Source organism: Anolis carolinensis, chromosome 1 (assembly GCF_035594765.1).
Source record: "Anolis carolinensis isolate JA03-04 chromosome 1, rAnoCar3.1.pri, whole genome shotgun sequence".
In the NCBI taxonomy this organism is placed as follows: Eukaryota; Metazoa; Chordata; class Lepidosauria; order Squamata; family Dactyloidae; genus Anolis; species Anolis carolinensis.
Window position 1 is genome coordinate 330,636,349 of NC_085841.1, and position 21,596 is coordinate 330,657,944.

Sequence of the window (21,596 nt, forward strand, 5' to 3'; positions counted from 1 at the left end):
TAGCTTCCCTAGCCCACCGCACCATCCAAGGTGAGGCCCTTTCTGCACAGTTAGTCAATAGGATAATCATAGAGGCATCTACACAGCTGAGTTCACCAGGACTGGCTCCTCACTATTTGTGTATTGGTTGCAGCTGTAGTATATAAGGAATATACAAGTATATTATATTTATACAACATTTATTTACCTAACATTGGTTATCTATTCCCTACATCCAACCTCAAGGTTATTAAAGGACTGTGGTTCCTCAACTCTCAGAGCACAATAATACTGTATATTATCACTTATTCATTGTTATTATGATGCTATGTAGCCTGTAGCTATGTGAACATCAAGGAGATATTTTATATATTAATCTTAATGATAAAAATATAATTCCCCCATATACATCATTATCATCATAATTTCTATCCCACTTTATCTGTCTAAAAGGGGACCCAAAGAGGCTAACACTAAAAACAATACAATGTATAATTTAGAACCTAAAACATACACACATTAAAATAGGATTAAACATCGAAACAATTAAGAATGAGCAATCAAAACCATTAAAAACCTATTTACATACCTAAAACACTTCATGGCACCCCCTGACTTGGTCTTAAAAACATTCTTCTTTAAAAGCCTGCCTGAAAAGAAAGGTTTGTCTGCTATAGAGAGTTCAAGTTGAGAGGCCACCACTGAGAGAGAAGATCTGTTCTTTCGTTCCCACCAACCGAGCTTGCGATGGAGGTGGGTCCAAGAGAAAAAAGGATCTCAGGTCCTAGGAAGGTTTTTACAGGGAAATAAAATCTGCCAAATAGCCTGGACCTGGACCGTTTAAGGCTTTAAAGTTCATAGCCAGCACTTTGAATTGTGCCCGGAAACAAACTGGCAGCCAGTGGAGCTGTTGTAACAGGGGAGTTGTGTTCTCCCTGTAGCCAGCCCGGTTAACAATCTGATTGCAGCTCTTTGAACCAGCTGAAGTTTCCAAGCACTTTTCTGAGGTAATCCCACATAGAGCATGTTACAGTAATCCAAATGGGACGTAACCAAGGCATGTACCAGTACCACTGTCGTTAGATCCAACCTCTCCAGGAATGAGCACAGTTGATGCATTAGCTTTAGCTACACAAAAGCATTCCTGGTCACTGTTAAAACCTAGGCTTCCAGAGTTAGAGATGGATTTGAGTAGCCCCAAATTGTGAACCTGAGTTTTCAGGGACAGTGTAACCCTATCTAACACAGGTTGGATTGCAATTCTCCAATCTATCTTCCAACTGACATGGGACACTTATGTCTTGTTTGGATTCAGCTTCTATTTCTTTGCCCTCATCCAGTCTATTACAGTTAACAGGCACCTGTTGAGCACAGGAACAGTTTTCTTGGAATTAGGTGGAAAGGAATAATAGAACTGTAGGAGTAATGGTGCTAATAGCATTATTTTGGTATCATCAAGTAAGGAAAACTGTGTATACTTTTTAAATGTTCAGGAGATCAGAGTATGGGAAAAGAGCATGTGGGAAAAGAGCAAAAAGTGGGGAGGGGGGGAACCCTAAGATGGATTTGATAGAAGTTTATGTATGAAGCAGAGATAATTTTTTTCTTTCTCTTTTATAATGGCACTTGGCAATATCTGATGAAACTGACTGGCATGAGTTCCAGGACAAGTGAAAGAAAATACTTCTTCATATACACATAATTAGTTTATGGAATCTGCTGTTGCATTGGATTAAATAAATTGATGAAGGATATATTCTGTCACAATGGCTTTGTAGAACTGCCATGTTCAGAAGAAGTACATCTGAGTACCAGTTGATGAAATACAGCTATGAGAAAACAATATTGCTCAATCATTCTGTTGGGTATTAAAGATCTTGGTCAAACTAGATGTGCACTTCAAAAATGATATTCCACCAGTTTTTGTTGTCAATGATTATTTTTGAACTTTGTGTACTTTATGTAGGCCTAATATTAGTATTAGTACTACTGGCCAGAATCCTTTGAAGCAATGTGTAACTTAAAAAGTTATGCATCCATCATTGTTTGGAAATATGTACAGATAATGAACGTCTTCAAACAATAGAATCAAGGCAAATACTGAAGAATAACAAAAGATAGTCAATACTGTCTATATTAAGAAATAGAGTAAACTTTTGAGCAGCTCATCAGTTTATCACATGGATTGAATATAAGAAATGCCATGATGCAGGAGCTGCTTTTGGCTATTGTCCTACAAGGGGCTGAGCTAGATGGCTCTTGGGGATTACTTCAACTCTACAATTCTACGATTCTATTCTTCGACATCCTTGTCCCACTTAGCTCTTTGTGCTGCCTGAAAAACTGCTTCAGAAAACCTCTGAGTCCTCTTTGGAGCTGGAGGAAGAGCTGCAGCACAGAGGAGAGATGTCTTATCTCGGTTCCATTGATAAAAGTAATTTCATGAGCAAAAGTAACCTAGATGTGGATCAGGCCTTCCCCAGCTACTTCAGGGAGTTTCATACCATCCGTCTCCATGGAATCCTATAAACACTAGTCAGTTTCAAGCTAGATGGTATTAAACACTCTGAAATAGCTGGAGAAGGCTCACTCCACCATCTTGAACTTTGTTGAAAGTGTAAATCAGAGGTTCTCAACCTTTAGTCCTCCTAATAGTCAGGTCTTATGGGAGATGAAGTCCAAGACACCTGGAAAACCAGTGGTTGCATACCAATAATCTAAGTCAGGGTTCTCAGGGCAGACATAAGATGACACATAGAGAGACTGGATGAAATCCAATGTCATGCAGAAATCTGCTGGTAAAATATCAGTTTCTCCTTTCCTTCTCTCCCTGTTTGTCCCTAAACATTTAGAGCCAATTTTGCAGTTGTGCAGAAGAAACAGAAATTATACTACTGATATAAGTAATTCCATCAGGGGGAAACCAAGCAGCCAAAAATGGGCCAAAATCATTCCATTTCCAGACAAAACCAAAAATAAAACCAAAAATAAAAATCTATGTCCTACCTAAACTGCAGACACACAAGTACAGCAAATAACAGACTAACTGACAACAAACAACCAGCACACCCTGAAATGGAAAATAAACTCAATAAGGTATTCGAATTCAGAAAAAATGATGGAACTATGTGTTGTCGAAGGCTTTCATGGCCGGGATCACAGGGTTGTTGTATGTCTTTCGGGCTGTGTGGCCATGTTCCAGAAGTATTACAGCCTCACAGCCTCTGGGGATGCCTGCTATAGATGTGGGTGAAACGTCAGGAGAGAATACTTCTGGAACATAGCCACGCAGCCCGAAAGACATACAACAACCCAATGATGGAACTCGTGGCCAATCATCACTTTAGGCAGAAGCAAATGTAATTACAAAAATAACCAATAATAGTTGGTGCAAGAAAAACTAAAATATTTAGATGATAACTGATGGACAGGTACATGGTAAAAAGTTTGAGTTATCTGGATGTTGGCACAAATCTGTTAAATCATCTGTCTGAGACTAGGACCTCAGATACAGAGAGTCCATGCCTGAAGTGTTTACGCTAAAGCCTGACATTCCAGATTGAAGAACACACTCAGCAGGTGAAGACAACCATAGAGGTTTATTATCAACCTGGCCAGAAAGGATGCAAGTATGGTTGATGCCTAAAATGTACAAGCATACATATATTCCACGCTATCTCCTCAGGGAGATAGGGTGGAATATAAGTAAAAAATTTATTTTTATACTAAGACATGAGGTTTTATATAGTTGGCAGCTATTCAAGCATCCCGCTCCACCCACTCCCATTTCTGATTGGTCAGCAGAGAGGCCGGCCTGAAGCAGCCCCCTAATTGACTGGTGGAGAGGAGGAGAGGGAGAGGGATTAGCCCAGGGAAGGCCAATCAGCTGTGGGGTGGGGGAGGGCGGCGGCTCTTCTGGAGGGAGGCAAGTCCCTGAAAGGCCATGTCCATATCAGGAAATGCAAATGGGCCTTTGATTGGTTTAATTGTTTTAGTCCTGGGTGATGAGGAAGTATGCTGAGAAAGGCAAGGGCGAGGAGCCTTGGAACCAAATATGATGATCTTCTTGAGTCAAGCCTTGGATGCTAAATAAAGGAATCTAATGAGTGTACATATTTTGAATTTCTGTTTCCACAGCCAGCCATCTCTCAGCCTGATGGAAACAATCAGCTGAGCAAGGCGATATCAGATCTAAAGCAGAAACTGCCTGCTGATCCCTACGTGTACACAATGGGCCTTGACTGTCACCTTTGTCTAGGGATTTTCCCAGCCCCAGATGCCCAGGAAATTCCTCAGTGAGGTCAGCAAGGAGGCCATGGCCCTTGTGGCATGCAGAGTTCGTGGATATGGAGGGCCAATTACACTTCATATGACCAAGATGGATAAATTTTATTAATTCTGGTGGACTAGTGAACATTAATTCAAAATATAGCAAATGAAATATTTTCTTATCATAGGCATGTCTACATGGAAATTTTCTGAGCTCTGAGTTAGATCCTATAGTATTAAATTAGAAGCAAAGGGAACTCTCCAATGAATGGAATAAATTGTCAATGTTATGTTCCTGTGTTCATTTTGAGAAGTTCATTTTGGTGCTGCTCAGACATCAGGGGTCAGCATGAAGAGCTACTATGGACTGGTTGTGTAGGTATACAAGAAGCTGCATAAAACTTAAAAAGCTAGAAAAATTGAAAGTGCTAATAGAATTTTAGTCTCAGCTTTCAACAGATTATTTTAAGTGTGCTGAATGTGATCTTGCTAATATGTTTCGTAAAGCATTTCCATACAAGTTATTTCTTGCAAAGATAACTTTGTTATATTGTCATTGTTGTGAAAATTCAGGTCTACTCACTTTTGTGCCAACTAGTCAGCAATTTCTTCAGTCACTATTTGAATCCTGCACAATCATCATCAATCTATCCAGCCTGCCATGAAGCTGGAGAGGATCAATCTAAGAGCAAAGAGTGAGTTGTTTGCAGATCTTTGGGGACTCTCAAGGGAACCTCGCAGCGTTTGATGACAGTGAGCCTGGCAGGAAGCTGGGGTGATAGATTGAAGAAGATGAGGCCATTGCCTGGCTGAGAAGTGATATGCAACAGCTGTGACAGGTGCCTATGTCTATCCCTCAACCTGCAATCTCTCCTAATGGGAAAGATTGAGGAGTCTAGAATGAAATGTGTCATGCCCAAGAAAGATGGAAAGAAAGGTGGGGACTCTAGATGCAAACAGCAAAATGGAGATGAAGGGAAGCAAAAATGCGGTTACAGCTATGCATTTACTCATCAATATAGTTTCTCTGTGCTTTTGAAACAGTAAAGCTCTTTTAGGGCTTTCTGTTCAATTTGTGTTGTATTAGATAAACAATGTAAATTTAATCAGGCAAAAAAGATGGAGAAATACTTGTTTCCAATGTAATGTTATCAGCGTTAGCCGCTCAATTAGTCAAAATGAAACCCATGCCTCAGATGGCAGTGAAGAATGGATAGAGTTGTGGCTTGGACTATAAATTGTCATTTAGCCATTCAATATTGTGAAGGATGCTGTGCCATCAACACCACTGAAGACTTATTCGACTTGCCAAGTCTGGTTGGCTTTGGTATCTGGTATGGGTGCCCTATACTTTGGCCTTCATTTCAAACAGAAAAGTGCCTTCTACCATTGAAACATAATGAATGGGGAGGAAAGCCTAAATCCAATTGCTAGTCACAACTGTACTAGTGTAGATCCAATCAATCGAGGGGAGCTTGGTATGGCCCACAGATTCCATACATTGAGATTTGAATTTAGGCTGATGATTCTAGTTGGAATAGAAGCAGATATTTGGGGTGTGTTTTACTTACCATCTCTCTCTCTCCTGGAAACCTTGTCACAAAACAGTTGTTGGTAGATGGATATCTGGTGAGGGGTGTGTGTGAGTGGGGAGGCAGTGTAAAGTTCAGCTGAGCAGCAGGGCCTGATTTTTTTCTCTCTCGGCATATGAAAGATAGCAAGCTTCCATGCTAGTAGGCTTGGGATTGTGCTCAAATTTAGCTTCAAGGTAAAGGTAAAGGTGTTTATTTATTTATTTACAGTATTTATATTCCGCCCTTCTCACCCTGAAGGGGATTCAGGGCGGATCACATTACACATATAGGCAAACATTCAATGCCTTTAACATAGAACAAAGACAAGACAGACATAGGCTCCGAGCTGGCCTCGAACTCATGACCTCTTGGTCAGAGTGATTTGTTGCAGCTGGCTGCAGCTGGCTGGCTGCTCACAGCCTGCGCCACAGCCCGGGCCTGTTCAACCCTATTCTTACTGAAAGATGAGTAACAGTGATATTTTTAAACTTCAGAAATAGTGCATTGATAGAGCCCTGAGAACAACTTATTTTCCTGTAGTCTCTTCCTCCACATGCTTTTATTCTTGATGGAATTCAACACAAGAAATACGCCTTGCTGAAGCCTTGTTTTGGTATTTCTCATTCCGATCTTCATTAGACACCTGGGAACCAGCAAAATATTTTCCTCTTCTGATCAAGATGGCATTTGCTGCCATCCCTTCCCACATTTTAGAATGCTGCCCAAATTAAACTTGTTGTCTTACTGCTGCTGCTGCTCTACCACTATCACAACCATCACCACCACCACCTCCTTCTCCTGTTCTGCTGGCATAGTTACTTCAGTTCTATTTTGGTATCTTCACATTTATTTGCTACTTCAAAATCACCCCCCAAACCTCAGACTCTTTTCTTTTTATGCAGTTGGAGGCTACCCTTATTTAAAGACATACATTTGCCTCTATGACATCCAATTTTATGCTGACATAGCTGTCTGTTAGTTTATCCTGTAGAAGCATCCCCTAACTTGGTGCCCCAAGATGTTTAAACAACAGCTTTCATTGGGATTATAATCCAAATAATATGGAGGCTGCCCTGATGGGAAATTCTGTTTTACCTAGTAATGACAAACTCACTCTGCAAATGTTTCCAAGATCTCAAATCAGTGCCCTGTAGTATAAATAGATGCCACTAGTGTTACATTTAGCTTCCAATAAAAACCCCCTATCTTCCATTACAAACCTCCTATCAACAGACTACTTGACTACATACAGAATAGATAGCAAAATAGCACAATGAATGCACATTGTAAGCAATGTATATGGCTGTTATCATGTAGTACAACACATATTCACACATTACACACTTAATGTGGATGCGTAAGTGCATGTACAAATCCTCACTTGGAAATCCACATCAAACGCAGTCCGCAACAAAAGTCCTACGCATATCACAACATGCTTGAAAGAGCCTATCCTCATAAAAACAAAAGCAGTATTTTTTTTAAAAAAAAATAAAAACAACTAAACAATGTTTATGGAGGAGAAAATCTCAAATAGTATAGCCAAACTGGATATGTTCAGATGCAGACCGAAAGATGGAACAGGGGGACTCGTAGTTTTAAAGCTCTCATTCACATACTTGTAACAAAATCACCATGAGTCCTCTGTGTTACTTTTAAATGGAAGTAACTTTATGACACAGCCAAGTTGGGTAGTCTCAGCCCTTAACTGATGCATGCAACAAAAGATGTGGAGAATCCTGGCATTTTTGTTAACAGAACCTGTCAGGATCAGCTCTATCATCAGACACACTGAGGCATCTTTTACATGCCACAGCTTCTGAGGGCAAGAACAGCAACCACCTCAGGACTATGTCCCTCTTTTAGAAGAAAGCAATCTATATATATAAAAGAGTGATGGCATCACGGCGACCCACAAAACAACAAAACTACAGGCCCCCCAACCTCGAAATTTGACAACACAACCCATCATCCATGCCTCTAGGTTGATACAACAAAAAGAAAAGAAAAATAAAGTCCTAATTAGAGGGAGAGGAATAATTGCTTTTATCCAATTGCTGCCAGTTAGAAGGCTATGCTCCTCCAACTTGATCTCCTAGCAACCCAATAAAAATAATAAAAAACACTAAAAATTAATACAATAAAATACTATAATAACAGAAAATAACTAAAAATAATACAAGAAAATAATAAAATATAATAAATAAAAATATAACTTACAATAAAATTAATAAAAAATTGCAAATAACGTCAAATAAAAATTACACAACAATTTTTAACCAATACCACCACCACTTTGCCACAGCAACGCGTGGCCGGGCATAGCTAGTGTTCTTAATAAAAATAACAAAAGCCCCTATTTCAATTATTCTATCTGATCCCCTTTTAAGCAACCCAGGGGCGCTTCCAGACTACACTTAAACCCACTTCAGAGTGGGTTTAAGTTCCCATACTCCCCCCAAATGGAGTATCTAAATAATTTGGGGCAAAGCAGGGTCTACCTGCTTTGTCTCTTATTACTTCTCTATTGCCCGAGGTGTTGTTTGGACACCTCAGGTAAAAATCTGACAGGGCCTGGGATATAGGCCCTGTCTGGAAGGGCCCCAAATTGCCTGCCATCATGACTTCTTGTGACAATGAATTTCACAAGGTTTATTATGCACTATGTGAAGAAGTGCTTCCATTTATTCATTCTGAATCTCCAACCATTCAGCATCAAAGGATGATCCTGGGTTCTAGAACTATGAAAAAAGGAGAAAATCCTCTAGTTACTGTACACACCATGCCTAATTTTAAAGAAATGCTAAAGCCATTTTATTCTATTCTGAGCATTGTGTTGGCCCAAGACAGAGGACACTTCCTGCCACATTCCATAGAGAGAATGACTGGACTGCCAATTGACCTATATTTCAGTACTAATGATGTCATCATCTGCAACATCTCAGGACAGTTTAGGATGTCAAGAGAGATTTTGTTTTATGAGCTTATTCTGTGTATCAGCAACTGAAGAATATTAAATAGCTACCTTTATGTCCAAGCTTTCCACTAGCTGTTGTGGAATCAGAATATTGAACTACTGTAGATGGACCTTTGGTGTGATCCAGCATGTCTCTATTTTTATGCCATTCCAAGTTCTTTTCTCATATACACTTTTAAAACAGCTATAAATGGATTGAATCCAGTTCCCATTCCCCTCTGTTTCTGCTCTAAGGACCAGGTCATACCAGTTCCATTGTGCTAGTACAAAAAGCTGGGCATCAACAGGACTTGAATTGGCAGTTTTTCAGGGTTTTACACATATCTCTGATCAGTATTGCTTACATAAAGCTACTCTCAGGAGTGCATCTCATCAGTAATACATGAATGTCAGTCATAGCTCACATTCATGGGTTTGCCTTAGATTTATTCATTCCTGTATGATTGTTTCTATGGGTTTGTCAATACAGTACAAGGGGACCTGTTTATTTTGTCAATGTGGTACAGAGTGCTACAGGAAAGAACACTGCAGAGGTTGAATTGTTGTGTTATGCTAGTAATTACAGTAGATAAACGAATCTGCTCACAGGCTACAGTCCCCAACAGGCCTTACAGGCGGGCAGCACAGCTCTGCCGCTGAAGTCTATTCATTTTAATAAGAGGGACACCCTGTGTTATTAAGAAGAGTGTTTATTACAGTCGCTCTGTGCTGGCAGCAACTTCCATCATCGTTAAATGGCAGGTGGGGGGGGGGGGCAAGTGCTGCAGGCTTTGCTCTTTCTCTCTCAGACTAGGGTCTTGCAGTAAGTGGAGGTTGCATGAGACCCTTTTTGGCTTCCACCCTTTGTTTCTATTCTGATTATAAAAGAAAACAGATATGTTGACTGAGAAGACATTATAATTTCTGAGTAGGGTAGAAATGTGCCTTGTTTAACACTCCCCAGGTCAAAGGACTATCCAGCCAAATTCCAATTTCAATATAAAGGAAAACAGGAAGGTGGAAGGCAGAGCCCAGTAGCCTTGAAGCCACCCATTAATAGTTACCTACAGAGTAAAATGAGCAAGCAAAAACAATGGTCACTTGGTTATTGTCTTCCCCAATATGGCACTCGCACTGTAAGAGAAAATACATTATGTGGACAACCCTATTTCAGTTTTAAGATGCTCTGTCATTTATCTTCATTTATCAGCCTGCTCAACATTTTAATTAGTTTCAGAACTAGCTGAGTAGTTATCAGCTTTGTGAGAGCCCTACATATTCACCTTTTATTGGCAATGGCAAAAATATAGTGTAGTGTAAGAAGAAGCCCTAAGAGCTCCTGTTTGCATTATGGTAAAACATAATAAAGTCAGCCCTCTACATTTGCTGGTTTCAAAGGAATAAGATCCCTGCTAATGTGGGAAAACCACACACACTCCCTATTTTTTTAACCCGTGAATGCTGTTTTCTAGGAATCTCTAGATCCTCCATCATGGTAGTGACCATAAAATCACACTGGTGGGCCTAGGGATTCCTAAAGAGAACATTTTAACCAAATCTGCAAATACTCAAATCTGCAAAAGTCAAGCCCACAAATATGGAGGGTTGACTGTATTTTTAGAGCAGTTGCTTTTCACTGTATTTGGCTTGAATATATCCTTTTAATTCAAGGTTACACTTAAGGAGAGGGGGGTCTGCAAGCCTGCAACCAAGAGGCAGCTATTCAAACAATGCAGATTGGCTGACATCTGTGATGTCATCACACAGTCCATTCTATTTCTTCTTAATGGTGTACTTTTAACAAGATACTGAGAAATTAACTCAACAGTTTTGAGGCACTGACCTGCACTTTTACAATAAATAAAAAAGCCAGAAACGGGGAGGAAGATCAAGACTGACAAACAAGCCAGCATTTGATTTGGTGCTACACATGCCTCTCATTTCAGTTGCAAAACTGGGAAGTAATTGCACTTACTGTACTGTTACTGAAAAAGCTACTTTTCATCTCAATCTGTGAATGGTGTGATTTTTCACTTGATCTGGCAATTTTATTTCTGAAGTTCTGAGGTGGATCTAGCTTACAGCTGCACACAACATCCAGGTATGCAAATATAGTTGCTTAATTATTAGTTGTACTTTTAAGACAGGATACACAGATCTGAAGCTGAAAGATCTACCACGGGACCTTTTGGTAAAACATATACAGTTAACAATTAAAGAATTCTGAGTACAGAAATGCATTCTGAGAATCAGAACTGAAAGGAGGCTCAGAGCCAATCCAGTCTAGTTATCCCATATTTTATTTAGCTTATCTCTATTGTTTAGGACGAGTGGGGATGTTTGTGTGCCATTTTCTTACTGCTATTGTCAAATAGATGGATTAGATATCCTATCTAATCTTTTGTAAATCAACAAGAGATGTACCAGTAGATCTAGAATTCTAATAACAATTAGTGGGGCTTGATGGTTAAAAGCATTAGCTTTTAGCTGGTTTTCAGTTAATATTTGAGCAACTTAGTGAAAGGCTTTAGGCAAAGCTATATTCTCATATTCTTATTTGATTAATGGTCTGGAGAACGAGCCCTATGAGGTGCAGCTTAAAGAGCAGGCCATGTTTAGCCTGCAGAAGAAATGGTTGAGAGGAGACATGATGATGGCAATGTTTAAATATGTGAGGGGAAGTCTTAGGGAGGAGGGAGCAAGCTTGTTTTCTGCTGCCCTTGAGACAAGGATGCGGAACAACGGCTTCAAACAGGAAAGGAGATTCCACCTGAACATTAGGAGGAACTTCCTAACGTTGAGAGCTGTTCAGCTGTGGAACTCTCTGTCCCGGAGTGTGGTGGAGGCTTCTTCTTTGGAGGCTTTTAAGCAGAAGCGGGATGGAGATCTGTCAGGGGTACTTTGATTGCGATTTTCCTGTTTCTTGGCAGGGGGTTGGACTGGATGGCCCATGAGGTCTCTTCCAACTCTGTAATTCTATGATTCTAATGACACTGCTCATTGGAAGTATTACAAGTAATACATTATCATGAAATAGTGTTATAAAATGTGTACATCTGTATTCAAACAATGAGCACAGATTTCTAGCATGTTCTGAATGAACAGTGAATAATGGAAATTAATTGCCAATAATACACTGTCTAGTAACTGACGTTGAAACTGGTTTTTGTAATTTTACATATGCAGTAAATTTTGCTATCTTGTACATCTGATACTTGGAAAGCAGGCCCCTGCAATTTTATGGCAGAAGAGAGCCAATACAGGCATTTCCCCACTCACTTGCATTTTAAGGCATAGCAAAATCCTCTTTCCTTGGTATGGTGGATGTCTAAACTACTCCCGGTAAGGAAAGTTCTGGGTTGTTTTGCAGTCTTTATGGGCTTTGAAAGACTTACTCAAAAGGTGAAAAGCCTGTGCTCAGTATTAAGTGAAAAGGTATTTATTTTCTCAGATAAAAATAATCTCCGTTTTGCATGCATTAATTAGACTAGTTTGTATTTATTGACAGAAATATTTGATAGCCACAATTCCCCCCCTCCCGAAAACTGCTTTGGATGTTGGTGCTAACCATGTTCCTTGGGGCTCTTGTCAGCCATGCATGATATTAAGGTACTTCTAGGTCTCCGTAGGATGTGCAAGGTTGATTGGGACCAGTTCATGTCACTCTAGGCCACTTGCTCATAACTATAACTCTAGGGTGAATAACAAGAGTCCGGGAATCTGCAAGCACAGGCCTCTGCACAGCCCGCCCTTTCACTCTCTTTTATTTGCCCCAGAGATTTATGTTGCCCATCTCCCTTCCCTTTGTCCACTAGCCGGGCCCTATAAGTCATGTCCCCAGCTTGACAGGTCACATGGGCTTTGCTGCTGCTCTGTCAGAGTGAGTGATGCCAAGGAGTGATTAAAAGAGAGGAGGGGTGAGAGGTCAGCAGCAGACGGCATGATGGGAGTGTGGAATGTAATTATCAGCCCTGTGACATACGGCTGGGGGGTTTAATGGATCAACACACATTGGCTGGGGGCAGGGAAGGAGGTTCCAAGGAATGGGTGGACAGGGGAAAGAGCAGAAGGAAAGGTCTGGGGCTTCTGCATCCCCCATCCCTTCTGAAGAAAGGTAAGGTACCTGCAAATGTTCATTTATCCTCTGCTGATAGGTTTTGTGTAAATACTATAAACTGATGTGCTGTAAATGTCATGTGGAAACACTCATATGGGATTGAGGAGGAACTTTCTAAAGTGGCCTTGGAAGGAGGATAGGGGATTGTAGCCTTCCAGCTGCTGTTGGACTACAAAGCCTATTTTCCTTGATGATAAGCCATTCTGGCTGGAGTTGAGAAACATAAAACATCATCTGGGGACCACGGATTGCCTATTCCTGCTGTAGGAGGAATCCTCAAGTGAGGTGTTACACCAGTAGTTCCCAATCTGTGGTCCGTGGATCACCAGTGGTCCCCAAGAACTAAAATATGGTCAGCGGCCTCATTGTTACTACACCGTTGTAACGAGAGTGACTGGTTTCACAAAACCCTCTTATAGTGCCGAGGCAACTGGGATGTCGGGAGGGGAGAGACAAGCAACCCACGAAAGGCAGGACAACAAGCCTCCTGACTGCTGCTTCTCCTCCTCCCTCCTCGAGTGGAGCCGTTGCTTGGTGTCTTCATTTTTAGGCCTATTCCTGGGGTTATTTGGGGTGCAGAAAACTGCACTGGATAGACCACATCAGCTCTAGATTATTAAATATGGTTTTCTGTGGGTGAGCAGATGGTGACTACTGGATGGCATATGTTCTGTATCAGAAACTAGAGCTGATATGGTCTATCCAATACTATTTTCTGAATCAGCTCCCAAATAACCAAGCCGAATCTAAAGTTGACCAAAAATTGATTCGTAACTCTTTTGGTACTAATGTTGGAAAGTGGTCCCTGGTCAAAGTGGTCTCTGGTCAAAAAAAGGTGGGAACCACTGTGTTACACAATCCAAGAAACATCTTGTCATGCAGGCACTGTGGCTTTCAGATGTCTGGGACCTTCTTGACTCCTTTCAGCCCTATGTAGCATAACCAATGGTGAAAAATTAGGGCATATCCAGTTTAAAATAAAAAGCGTGTTCATAGCTGCTTACCTTTGAGTCAGAATCAAGGCTTATTTCTAGAACTGGTTTTAAGTAGAATCATACGATCATTGACTTTTGTGTGATGACTGCAGTTAACAGAAAAGACCAGTTGTATGAAAGTTTCATCATTTGTTTGCTTTGTGTTTTGAACTATTGCAAATCATAATATCCAGAAAGAAATGAGTTTTCTTCAAGACGAAATTATGACATGAATGCCTAATTATGGCATTCATATCATAAATAATCAGTAAGTTGTTACCACGTGAGACATAATTCATAGAACGTATACAAAAGTGTATACTAAATTGCTATATTCTAGTTTAGACTGTCTTAGTAGACATGCCTTCTCCAAATTAGCACTATCCAGATGTCTTGGTCTACAATTCCCACCATCTCCAACCAACATGGGCACTGACTACATTGGTGTGGTAACGAAAGTTGTATTGCAACACATATGAAAGGTACTGGGAAAGTTGCTATGGAACACAACAGCTCTAGGCTACACAATTTGTGTTACTTCAAACTAGATATGGGGAACCTGTGGCCCTCTCGATGGTGTTGGATTCTAACACCCACCCAGCCTATCAGCATGGCCCTTGGGTCAGAGATTTCAGGAGCTATAGTCCAATACCATCGGGAAACCCACAGGTTCCCTATCCCTCTTTAAAGCATGATTACTGGCTTTAAAGTAATGTTAAACTTAGAGAGCAATGGTTTTCCCCTGACATTAAGTCTAGCTGTGTCTGACTCTGGGGGTTGGTGCTCATCTCCATTTCTAAGCCGGCGTTGTTTGTAAACACCTCCAAGGTCATGCAGCCGCCATGATTGCATGGAGTGCTGTTACCTTCCTGCTGGAGCAATACTTATTAAACTACTCACATTTGCATGTTTTCGAGCTGCTAGATTGGCAGAAGCTGCGGCTAACAGCGGGAGCTCATCCCACTTCTGGATTCAAACCGCCGACATTTCGGTCAGCAAGTTCAACAGCTCAGTGGTTTAACCCACTGTGTCACCGGGCATGTTAAACTTTTCTAATATGAATATACACCTAAATATTTGATTGGACCATGAAAAAAGCAGTAAGTATCCCCAAAATGTTCCCCAGGGTTTTTTTTTGTCAACCCTAAGTGTCCTCATTATTCAGGAGACAAAACCCTTTCTTTCTTCCCCATTGCATGCATGCCAAATAAACTTCTTGCTTAAACTTGGACATTGGGGCATGTTGTTTTAAATTCCAATTTTAGAAGAGTCACTAGGGCTGCAGAAGGCATGGATAAATTGGTGGGTGCGCCAATGAAAAGTTGCCAAAATCAGATGTAATTCACGTCAATGCAGATATTTTGCCACAAAGCTCAATTCTATGCATGTCTACTGAGGAGAAAGCTACAGTGTAAAGCTACAACTTCCAAGTTTGCGAACCATATTTCTGAAAGGTTGACAGAAACAATCATTTAATGTTGATCACACTGGTAGAGTAGCACTAGCACCATCACGTCACTGAAGTCATATCCGTTATCTGTGGATTCTCTACACATAGCTTGCAAGTTTTACAAAGCTTCTTCATAGGTCACTGGGACTAAACTATGAAAGGAATTAACTCACACATCACTTAAAAAGCTGTGTGTCTCCATAGTATACTCATAAGAACCAGTCATCAGTACAGGGCTTCTCAAAATAGACCAGAAACAGCTATGTCCATGGGACCAATATTATGTTAGCAAATATATAGGATAACCTCCAAAGCTGGGTCCTCTGCTTCATAATCGGAGTGTTTCCCAATAGCAGGACACAGTAGGCTTCTTTACAATGCTAATCTTTTTTGAAACTTTAATTTCTGCCAATATCCCCCACATCCAAATATTGTAGATGGATATGTTGTCATTGATTTGTTGCTTAATATAACAAATACAATAGCAGTAATTTAGTAGAGCTACATTTGATGCAGAAGGGCAAAAAAGATATTAGTTTTGAAGAAGTTCATTAGTTTATTATAACCGCTATCTGGGAAATGAGAAGTTACCTGTACTTTCCATTTTAAATTTTATTTTAATTGTTTGTGCAGGCAGTCCCAAGTTACAAACAAGATAGGTTCTGTAGGTTTGTTCTTAAGTTGAATTTGTTTGTAAGTCAGAACGGGTACATTTTTTCAGTGTAACCCCAGCCAAATGTGGATAGCGTAAGGAAGGGTTAATTCAGGCTTCCTTTATTAGATGCCTTTGTGAGTCCTGATTTTTTGAACTGTAGTAGTTACCATTTTGATTAATGACTGAGCCAAGATATGGAAAACCTTCAACAATTTGCTTGTATGGGAGGTTAATGTAATGGCCCTGTATTTATTGCAATCCCTGGTGTATCTTTTTCTGGGGACTGGAATCTACATTGAGCTTTTCCAATTGAACTTTTCCAATTTGTGGGCCATTGTTTTGTTCTCCATATTTGTTGACACATTTTAGTTAGAACTAGAATAGATTCTGTCTTTGCAGCTTGAAGCAGCTCTGTTGGTATGCCACCTGTTCCTAGTGATTTATTTCTCCTGAGTGCCCTCAACTTCACTTTCTCAAATTGGCAGTTCATCTTCAAATGGTTCTTCCTTGAATGAATTTGTCATCCTTTCATATCTTTTATATAGTTCTTCGGTGTATTTTTTCCATTGCCTTATTATTTCAACTTGGTCACATAATGTAAAAAACATTTTAAAAAGAGCTCTCAAGTGTGTGGGGCAGTTGTTAGCAACTGCATAATGGAGAAAGAATAAGGGTAGAATGGTTGAGAACAAGTCATGGAAGTGGAGATCACATGTGCGAGGAGATCATATATGTGTATATGTGTGGGTGAGTGGTATGATGAGGCATGGCAATGAGACAAAAGGACTGGAAAAGAATGAGTAGGGAGATTGAGAGCAATTGACAGAAGTGGAAGCAAATGGGAAGGGGGGGCAGTTAGAGTGCAAAGGGGGGAGAACCTGGCTGAAGGGAAGACAGCGTGACTGTGTCTGATCTACACTGACGAGTACCAATGTTAACTGTCACCTCTCATCTCTAAACTAAATCACACCCTGAATTGGAGGCAGCGAGCAACTGATAGTCAGCCTCAGCAAGACGACAAGTCAATCAGAGCAGAGGTGCGTGGAGAGACACCAGCTTTATAGGGCTCAGTGCCTTCATTCATCCTGGGATTTACACCTGTCAGTTTCCCTGGAGCAGAGGCAGAGGCGGGGAAGAGGGGAGTGAAGGAACTCACTTCAACACTGTTTAACATAGGAACAACAGAAACATGCTCTCCTTCCTGAGCCATGCCCATTTCTGCACTGATCCTCCCCCTTTGTATTCTCTCTTATCCACCGTAAAAATGTATGTTATCTATATCTGACAAAGCATGCCCTTCTTTCAAAAAGGCAGCCTTAGGCAATAGTTTGGGGAATACATATATAGGACTCCCCCCGCCCGCAATGTATGCAACTTCTAATGGCTTATATCGATTATTGCGATTATTTGAAGGCTAGGTAAATACATTTCTGTTTAAGAATAAATGTTACAATAACGACTTAATCAGTTACAATTTCCATCTTGAATTACGATTCTATGCTCAAATGGCAATTCCTGCATAGCAATGTACTGCTGGCATTATCAAACCACAGAGTTATAAACATGTAATTTTGCAAGTCTTCTCTACTGTTGGACTCTTTAATCCTGCTAAGATGGATGAATGCAAAATTTTACAGAATTTTAAGCTGTTAACGGTTTATTTATTTATTTTTATCCAGCCTTCTTCCCCATAGATATTCAGAGGCAGCTAACACATTTTGAGAATGTGAGCAAATTGTAGATTATTCAGTATACAATCTGGTACCTTGCCTGAAAAAAAAGTCAAGTGTTGTTCAAATAGTATATGCTTTTTTTTCACAATTATCCATTCCATTGTTATTTTTTTAAACACACGATATGTGGTCACTAAGTCTTGGTCTTCTGTATGTGTGTGCCTCTCTGCCCCCCCCCCCCCCCGCCCCCCCAGACATGTTTTCTATGTCTACCAACTTCAGTAGTTAAGTTATGTGTCTGCTTTTTTAGTGAGGAATCTATTTTGGTTAACTCTGACCAAAATCTGGTCAGATTAAAATGACTTCTTGATTAAAATGTATATTTAACAGAATGGTATGAATTTTGGAGGAAGTGAATGAAGAGACCTCTAGATCTCCCTATCAAGGCCTCTAGATCTCCCTATCAAGCAAGATTATTTTTTAAGTAGTTAGATGGGGGGTAGATGAGCCTGATTTGTTTTTGAAATCATGATCCACACTCAGAGCCTTGTTCTGAGATGGGGTGAAAGGAAGGGTCTGAAAGCATTAAAGGAAGTTTCTAGTAAGTTATGTGATGATTTCAGGTTTATCCTGGAGATCATTCTTGGAAGACTGAGAGCAAAGAAAACAACTCAATTTTTGACCATTTAAAACCAAGGTCATATTTAGGGAGGGAAAAGCTCTTGCCTCTTACATATACTAGTCAAAAATGATTGGCAGAAAAGCCCAAACCCTGTTTGGCTTCAAAACACTGTGAGACAAAAAAACCCCCCCAAAAAAACAACCAAAAATCATAAACACGTGTACTGGAAAAAAGGACTCTGTACACAAATTTAAATTCATTGGTAAATCTGAAGTCAGATATTTTCAGCTTCTTTACAGAGAAATACAAGACTTTTAGGTGGTACAGAATACAGGGAAGCTAGAGACTGTCCCTGAAAGGCTTTTTCTAGTTCTAGTCTACCTGGACCATTCCAGCTGGTGCTCAAATGGAGATAAGGCAGAAGGCTGTTGCTTCCCAGGAGATTGCATAGGATTCTTCACTGTAACCGTACAGCTGCCTGGGGCTGTTGGTATTTAATAGAAATCAAGGCCAGGCTGAAAAGCTACCATTACCACCCCAAATTCCCACAGTTACAAATCATCTCCCTTCTTTTAAAGACACCCCCAGATCAGGAGGCTCCCTGTTGGCTAAATCTTGGGTACCAAAGCTGGTGTTACAAGCTTTGAACAGCCTGATCTCTTAATCCAGCTGTGCTCATTCATTTGAAACTGAAAGCAGCTCCTTTTTATGTCCACCGCTTCTCGGCATTAAGTTCTCTTTGATGTAATTCTCGCTTCCGATGCTCTTTCCCTTCATGGAGAAGATTAGTGTGAAATTGGCCTGCTTCTCCAGAGACTGCAGTGTTAAGCCTCAAATACTTGATGCTTATTGGAAATCTTTAACCAAAGTGGACAGTTGGTGGGGGAGCTGAAATCACTGCATCTCATGGCTGGACTTCATGCTACCTGATGAAATGCGGCAACAGGAAACTGGGAGTCCCGATGCTGAGAAACCGGCATTTTAAAATCACACTTCCAAAGTAATAGATCTTGGAGACACACATGCTGACTAACCTAAAAACAATTAAATATGCAAGGGTCACCACAATTGGGAGTTGATTGTGACCCACAAACTGGAGCATTCCCTTCCCTTTCCCCTTTCTACAGAGTACCCACATGGCAGTTTGTCAAATATTGGGTGCTTTTGGTGTTCTCTTGTTGCGAATTGGGAGAGGGAAATAAAATATCATTATTGGGCCTGCTTGCCGTCTGGCAAAACCTTATAAAGGATTTTCCAAGTTTCTGCACATTTCATTAAAAGCTTCCTATTAGCAACTTATTTCATTGCTTCCTAGTTGATGCAGCATAGAGATTCATGATTGTTACTTAATTACCTTGTGTTTCCTGAGTGCACAAGACTTCAATTATTGTAATTTTTTTATTTCTATTATTTAAAAGTAGCATAATACTGCAATTTTTGGTATGGAAATGACAATAGGAAACCAGTGAAAGGAAACCAGTAATCAGGACTTAATCTTAGTGGTAGTTCCAGTTAGGCTATACCTATTGAGTTTCTCACTGAATGGTAAATCAACGTTGATATAAATACTATACTACAGATTCTAAATCTAGCTAGAATTATCATAGTATGCAGGCTTGAAAAGTCTCACTATAGTAATATGAAATGAAGACTGATTAATTAAGAGGCAATTCATCATTCTTCTAGGTACACAGAAAAGGAAACAATAAAAAAGAAGTAACTTTTTGGTAAAAATGCAGGTCTCCACTGTATAGAATTAAGTAGTAAATAACAGTAGCAAAGAAGTAGTAAACATTATAACATTATTGCAGCATAATCTTGGTCATGAAGAAGGCACTGCTAGATAATTCAGTATGAGATAAATTACATACTGTGTAATATACTATTTTAATTCTATTTCAACAGATTGAATAAAAGTTGTACTTATGGACTCTAGTGTGAAAGTAATTTCAGTAAGAACACTACCTTCTTCTCTAAAACAGACCTCCTTAAACTTTTTCACTTGTGACCTCTTTCCACCCAAGAAATTTTTACGTGACCTCAGGTATATAGATAAAAATAGTTATGAAAATCAAACATTTACTGATAAATCATTTGCAAGACTTGCTAAACAGGTTCATTTTCCTTTTTTTTGAAGTACAGCTGAAACATTTTCTGCAGAGTCCACCACTGCACATTGCTACTAACAGATTTGTGTGAATGATCAGGTGGTGTTCAGAAACCTTTCACTTTCTCCAATTTTTTTGTGACCCCAACATTGAACTAGGGAGACCCCATTTGGAATTGGGACCCACAGTTTAAGAAACCCATGCCTTAGGGCCCTTTCACACAGCCCTATATCCCAGAATATCAAGGCAGAAAATCCCACAATATCTGCTTTGAACTGGGTTATCTGAGTCCACACTGCCATATATTCCAGTTCAAAGCAGATATTGTGGGATTTTCTGCCTTGATATTCTGGGATATAGGACTGTGTGAAAGGGCTCTTAGTGTGCATATTGAACAGCAGAGAGAAAAGACGAGGTAAGCCTAACTTACCAACTATATACCACATGTTTAAAAAAAGTATAAATCTATAAGCTTGGCTATCAAAATGAAAGCTATAAGGAAAGCAATGGCTGGTGAAAAGAAAACAACACCTGTGTGCATTATGTAAGAAGCTTTCAAATGGTCTGTAGGAAGTTCAAAATGATTTTGCTGACTTATGAAAGGCTTACTTGACTTTTTACATGTGCAGATTTTAGTTTTAAATAAAACATGTGTTGATACATGCTGAACGGCTTTTCTTTTTTGTAGTGTAGAAACACATCCTCATTCTTGCCATGTTATTTCTGCCATGTTATTTTCTCTTAAAGAAATAATGCCAAGGGATGCATCTCCCTCATTAACTGAGGTATACCTGCATAGGACTGCAGTTGTTCTTTTAATACCTTGTAATTGTAGCATTGATACTAGCACAGGTCAAATTGTCATACTTCCCTCTTTTGAAGCTGGCAATTATGTCTTTTTGACATGAATATTTACAACATCAAGGACTTGTTAAGTCCAATCAGGCATGCTACACACAAAAGCTGACTGGATGGTAAGATGCACCTTACTTCAATACTGGTGAAGGGATGGTATCTATTACAGTATTTGAAGGACTGGTGGAAAATGACAACCAGAAATTGTCATTTTCCACCAGTCCTTCTAGGGTACCACGAAGCTAAGGTTAGGCCCCTGGGTAGTATCATGCTTTGAACTGGATTATATGAGGCCCCATCTACAGTACCATATAATTCAGTTTCTGATCCCAGATTATCTGCTTTGAACTGGATTATATGGCAG

The 21,596-nt window shown here is 40.0% G+C and overlaps 1 long non-coding RNA gene across 3 annotated transcripts in view; it reads right to left on the reverse strand.

The window, feature by feature from the left end:
• The window catches only part of LOC103281049 (uncharacterized), a 102,102-nt gene that overhangs the window by 75,480 nt on the left and 5,026 nt on the right, over positions 1-21,596 (reverse strand). Inside the window, exon 3 of one of the 3 annotated variants that reach the window (XR_507567.3) lies at positions 17,938-19,303. The exons of the other annotated variants lie outside the window; for them this stretch is intronic. This is a non-coding gene — a long non-coding RNA (uncharacterized LOC103281049). Of the gene's footprint in view, positions 1-17,937; positions 19,304-21,596 lie in introns of those variants that run through there. 3 annotated transcript variants of the gene reach the window in all.